Here is a 6,625-nt window from a genome sequence, read left to right on the forward strand (position 1 = left end):
TGACTCTGACTCTGTGTCTTTCTCTGTGTCACACTCTCTCTCTTTCTCTCTCTCTCTCTCTCTCTCTCTCTCTCTCTCTCTCTCTCTTTGTGTGTTTGTGTGTGTGTCTATTTTTCTCGCACTCTGTCTTTCTTTCTCTCAGTAGTTCATTAACATTTTCATGCCTTAACACAGTTGATGCAAAAAGGATTATTGGTGCTGGAGGCTTCTACATCAATTATCAACGAGTGACATCACCTGAGTATGTGCTGATACGAGGACAGCACATTCTGCCAAACAACACCACGCTGGTGCGAGTAGGTGAGCGCACACATTCTTCTGCTTCATGTCATCTCGAGTCAGATTTCGGCGAAAATACCAGATTTTCACCGCTCATTATCTCAGCGTAGGCGCATCGTAGGGACAAGCGGTTTGTTTTATATTAACAAGGTAGGACAGCTGATCAATAATCCTGCAAATAATCGTCAAGATAAAACGGTGAGTTTCTTAATTCGACTAATACTGCAACATAGTTTCAGCATTTCACCGTTGTACGCTCTCCTTCTTTATACGCTCTTGATATAATGGGTGGCGCGATATTTCAAATAAGTGATAAGCACTGCGGATGGAACTAGCCACAGCTGACGTTTTTTTCTTATCGTAACTCTATATATATATATATATGTGAACTGAGACATATGCAGCTGTCATTTGTTCGATTATAGACGTAGCAATAAGCTATATAAGCTATATTAAGCTATATTAAGCTGCTTATTGCTGCTTGTGACAAGGCGCGGAACGGCAAGGCACAATCTATCACTATATATTATCAGGGGTAAATAGTCTCAAAGAGAGATTGGTTACACCTATAGAAACAATAAACATATGCGTCTCAAGGACTTTGCAGGTGATATTTGACTGATTACAGAAGATCGTCAAGGCCTGCAGAAACTCACCTCCGAGTTAGCAAGTGCAGCTAGCAAAATCGGTCTGCGGATAAGCCAAGAGAAGACCAAGACAATGCGAGTCGGACGTGTACAAGCAGCACCCAGTGGTGACAGTTAACCATCAACCTGCTGAGGATGTAGAAGAGTTCTTGCATCTAGCTTAGCAGTAAAATTTCGAACACTGTCCGATGCAGAAGTTGATCTACGCTGCAGAATCGGCAAAGCGTCGGCTGAATTCCAACAAATGTGCCAAATCTAGTCTGCAGCATCAATCAATGATACAATGAAAATCCGTCGCTACGAAACAATTGTCCTGCCAACTGCAATCTATGCTAGTGAAACCTGGAAGTCCACTGCAAGAACTTCGCAAAAACTAAATGTGTTCCACCAGAGATGTCTACGAAGCATCCTCAAAATTACCTACCGAGACCGAATCAGAAACGAAGAAGTCCTGCGTAGAGCCAAATCCCAACCTCTGGTCGACATTGTCAAAATACGAAGACTTACGCTTTGCTGGGCATGTTCTGCGAATGTCAGAAGAACGACGCCCAAGAACTGCCATGTACTGGGAACCAGCAAGGGGAAAATGGAAACGTGGAAGACCCTGCAAAACATGGCGGAGCACATTCAAAGAAGATCTACAGAACCTAGGCGTTTCTTGGAATGGAGTAGCATAAGTTGCAGTCGATCGAAAACGCTGGAAAACAGTCATCGCCCAATGTTCTAATAGGAACAGGAGGACCTACGTCTAAGTCAAATTCAATAAAACGACCGATATACGCATCTATTGTGAATAACACGGAACATGGCTGGACTTATAAACGAATGACACGCGTTGACTCCGTTGACACAAGTGACATTAGATAAGGGGTCATAATCAGTGGCGTAGCGACGATTTTTTAACAGAGGGGGGGGGGGGGTCATAAACAGCGAACTGCGCAAAATAGTGGATGACTTGATATTTTACTGGCTCCTCCGCCTCCCTCTCCACACACTACGCTCCCCCACTTCTCAGCTCTGCAATCTTTGTTTTGGGCACCATGTGAAAAGGTGACATTTTTGTTCGTTGTTCACTCCAAGATATGTAACTGTTCAGTGGCGGATCCAGGATTCCAAGGAGGGGGGTGAAAACAGGCGGGGGGTATGGGGGTTCTCCCCCAGAAAATTTTGAAAATGTAGATCGCAGGAGATGGTATTTGAGGCACTTTTGAGTAAATGTACAGCCTTCATTCTGACTACGACAATTCTCCTTTTAGTAGAACAATTTTTATTATTTTTATGTTTTAAACCTTCGGATCAACAGGGGGGGGCCATGGCCCAGTTTGCCCCCCCCCTAACTACGCCACTGGCCATAATTGCAACGCGGAAAAAGCAGCAGCTGTCCCGGTTCACACGAATTACCTATATAAACCGATCGCCGCCGAACGTAGCCTTCATATCGATAGTCATGAGTATTCTTCTGATTTTCGCTGTTATCCTGCTAGCGGGAGGCGCGAGAGCTGGCTACTGTCCCTCCGCCTCCAGCCTGTATCCTTGCACCTGCTCTGAGAGCAGTACTGGCGCGAACATCTACTGCTTTGTTAGCTTACTACCTGAAGACGGTTCGCAAGTGTTTGACATCATTGCTGGGATTCCACGACCGACGACGATCGACGAGTTCATAATAACAAATTTCGACTTTGAGCAGATACCCGGTGGAGCGTTCGCCGGCTTATCCATCGAGACGATAAGCCTGTACTCCGGAGGAAATCTGACCACTATACACGCAGAAGCTTTCGCTGGAATCGGAGGGCTTCATACCTTGATCGTAGAGGGCACGGCGTTGTCCGCAATACCATGCCAGATTTTTCCAACTATGCCAGGCTTGGGTATGTTTTCTGTTTTCTTCCGCCTATGCCAGGCTTGAGTATATTTGTATCCGTCTATGCCAGACTTTTACGCTTTCATGGTGTCATGAGCGTTCGCACTGCGCTCGATTCTAATTTGCCGTCCTCCGTTTGTTTTCAGAATATCTGGATATGAAATCCAACCAACTTGAGAAATTAGACGACGGTTGCTTTATGGACGCTAGCAATCTGACTTGGCTACAGTTGCGCAATAACGCGATTTTCCACATCTCCCCTCAGGCGCTGCGAGGTCTGAAGAAACTCACGGTAAATCCTATCCCTAAAGGCCTGCTGTGGATATACCCGGTAGAGACAGTGGATATCTATATCCCATATATATACATGTGCGTGCGTGTGCGTGTTGTGTGTGTGTGTGTGTGTGTGTGTGAGCGTGTGTGTGTGTGTGTGTGTGTGTGTGTGTGTGTGTGTGTGTGTGTGTGTGTGTGTGTGTGTGTGTGTGTGTCGAATAAATTAATTACATATACATAGAATGAAAATCTCTATTCTATATTAATTTTTATTATAAATTACAAATATTATGATAATACCAAAATGCGGTAGTTTACAGACACTAAATCAAAATAGGGCGAGAGGTGGCGCTACTAATGTCGGCGCTGTATTGTTCTGTCCTGTTGTTCGTCCTCATTGGGATCCTTGATAAAAACTTTATGTTGTGAATTCGTATATATTCCTTAAATATTCTTGAAATTTCTGCCTGGGTCATATCTGACGTAAAATATTTAAAGGTCTATCTATAGAAATCTAAAAATACAATATTCTATAGCCTATAAAAAAAACAAGACGGCAGGCCTTGGGAGGCGTTTCAATAAAATATAATGCTAAATTAAATACGAAATCTATTTACTACCAAAGTTTTGCACTGTTTCTCTACTCTCTTTCACACTTTATTGCCGGCAATTTCCTGTAAATGCCGGTCCAAATGCTCATCTGCAACCATGTCTGCAACCCACGCGTGGCTGCCGCCACGCCTAGCAGCTTGGCCAATAGCTGCTGGACACTTTTCAATTTTTTCAATTTCAAAATGTTTATTCACGCATTACAAATATACATACATAACTAAAACTGGTTATATTTGTTCAGAATTGCGTAGTAGGGCGAATTGACTGTGATAGTCTTCGAGTTCAGCCACTCCTTAAGATATTGATACTGATTACTTATATGATGGCTGTTAATAGTACAATTAAATTATCAATTAAAGATACATTAATTAAATTAAGTAAAAAAAATTAATTAAAGTCATACATAATGAAAGATACTTAATGATTACGCCAAAGGAGAACAGGTATGAATCAGTCAAATAGATTAGCCATAACAAAACTTAATTTCAACAAACAATAACTCAACGAGCATCAAAAATAATAAGTAATTTATTACACTGACATTTAAACACTAGATTTAATACACTGCACCCTGTCATATATATTATATATTTATATATATTTTATTTATATTTTAAACTATATATTTATGTGTCAGTGTGCAGCAGCTAGCGTGCGTGCTGTGTGTGCGTGTGTGTGTGTGTGTGTGTGTGTGTGTGTGTGTGGTGTGTGTGTTACGTGTTGTGTGTGTGCATGTATTCGTGTGTGTATATGCGGCGTTGCGTGCGTGCGTGCATGTATTCGTACATGTGTGTATATGTGCGTGCGTGTGTGTGTGTGTGTGTGGCATGTATTCGTACATGTGTGTATATGTGCGTGGCCGTGTGCGTGTGCATGTATTCGTGTGGTGTATATGCGTGCGTGTGTGCCTGTATTCGTGGTGTGTATGCATGTGTGTGTGCCTGTATTCGTGTGTGATGTTGCGTGCGTGCGTGCGTGCGTTGGCGTGCGTGCATGTATTTCGTACATGTGTGTATATGGTGCGCGCGGTGTGGTGTGTGTGGTGTGTGTGTGTGTGCTGTGTGTGTGTGTGTGTGTGTGTGTGTGTGTGGTGTGTGTTGTGTGGTGTGTGTGTGTGTGTGTGTATGTGTGTGTGTGGTGTGCATGATTCGTGTGTGTATATGCGTGCCGTCGGCGTGCGTGCGTGAATCGTCTTGCGTTAGTTAGAGCGCGGTATCTACCAGCGCGACTGTTTCCTGTTACGGCTTTGCGTAATCCGGTCTGTCTGTGCGCCGCTGCCGCGCTACTGCCGCGCTGGCTACTACTGCCGCTGCTGCCGCTACTACTATTGCTGCCGCTGCCGCTGCCACTGCGTGCTGCTGCTACTGCTGCTGCCGCTGCGACTGCTGTGCTGCTACTGCTGCTACTGCCGCTGCTACTGCCGCTGCTACTTGCCGCTGCTACTGCCGCTGCTCCTGCCTGCTACTGCTGCTGCCGCGGCCGCGCTGCGCCGCTACTGCGCGCTGCTACGCCGCTGCTACTATTGGCTGCCGCTACTCCTGTTGCCGCTGCCGCGCTACTGCCGCTACTGCTGCTGCCGCTGCTGCGCTGCCGCCGCTACTGCCGCTGCATGCTGCTATTGCTACTGCTATTGCTGCCGCTATATACGCGGGTCATCCGCGATAGACCGAAGGTCCGATAGACCGAATATTGCATAGTAATAACACAGTAATCTTGCGACACGGGACGATCTGCTGATTGCCATGTGTGTGTGTGTGTTTGTGTGTTGTGTGTGTGTGTGTGTGTGTGTGTTTGTGTGTGTGTGTGTGTGTGTGTGGTGTTGTGTTGTGTGTGTATGTGTGAGTGTGCGTGTGCGTGTGCGTGTGCGTGTGCGTGTGCGTTGTGCGTGTGCGTGTGCGTGTGACGTGGTGCGTGGTGCGTCTGGTGTGTGTGTGTGAGAGAGAGAGAGAGAGGAGAGAGAAGAGAGAGAGAGAGAGAGAGGTGGTGTGTGTGTGTGTGTGTGTGTGTGTGTGTGTGTGTGTGTGTGTGTGTGTGTGTGTGTGTGTGTGTGAGCGCGTGTGTGTGTGTGTGAGAGAGAAGAGAGAGAGATGAGAGAGAGATTGTCCCGTTTGCGCAATCATGCGTGTCGCGAGTCGCGAGATCACTGTGTGAGTGGATGTCCAGGATGCGTTTGCCTGGAGGCTAGGCCGGTCATCCCGATAGACCGAATATTGCTGGCCGCTGGCCGCTGGCCGCTTGCCGACTGCTGCTACTGCATATTGCTGCCTGCTACTGGCCGCTGCTGCACTGCTATTGCTGCCGCACGCCGCTGCTGCTCTGCTATTGCTGCGCTACTGTGGCTATCTGCTGCGTACGCTATTGCTGCCGCTACTGTGGCTGCTGCTGCTATTGCTGCCGCTACTGCCGCTGCTGCTATTGCTACTGCTATTGCTGCCGCTACTGTGGCTACTGCTGCTACTGCTATTGCTGCCGCTACTGTGGCTACTGCTGCTACTGCTATTTGCTGCCGCTACTGTGGCACTGCTGCTACTGCTATTGCTTGCCGCTACTGCCGCTGCTGATATTGCTACTGCTATGCTGCCGCTACGTGGGCTGCTTGCTACTGCTATTGCTGCCGCTACTGTGGCTACTGCTGCTACTGCTATTGCTGCGCCTACTGTGGCTATCTGCTACTGCTATCTGCTGCGCTACTGCCGCTGCCGTCGGTGGTGCTAGAGGTTGTTACGTATCACGCGCCGGCCTCTGACTTAAATCCAAGTCCGAAATACGGGCGTTATTTCGCGCCTAAATCGAAAACAAACAGCCGATAATGCGCTCCGGCTATACGCACCATATATAGATTACCAACTGCCAGACAAATCCGTATTTAGCCGAATCTGATCGCGTGCGCGAATGGAAGGAAACGGATTTGTCTTAATCGGTTCTGTATGCGCGAGTTGCGGTGTGTGTTTAT

General features: G+C 46.9%; 1 pseudogene; it reads right to left on the reverse strand.

Annotated features, from left to right (window-relative positions):
- The window catches only part of LOC106817938, a 6,129-nt pseudogene extending 4,717 nt beyond the window's left edge, over nt 1–1,412 (reverse strand).
- Nucleotides 1,413–6,625: the final 5,213 nt, after the last annotated feature.

The sequence above is a fragment of the Priapulus caudatus genome, unplaced genomic scaffold (genome assembly GCF_000485595.1).
Source record: "Priapulus caudatus unplaced genomic scaffold, Priapulus_caudatus-5.0.1 Scaffold36, whole genome shotgun sequence".
Taxonomy (NCBI): domain Eukaryota; kingdom Metazoa; phylum Priapulida; class Priapulimorpha; order Priapulimorphida; family Priapulidae; genus Priapulus; species Priapulus caudatus.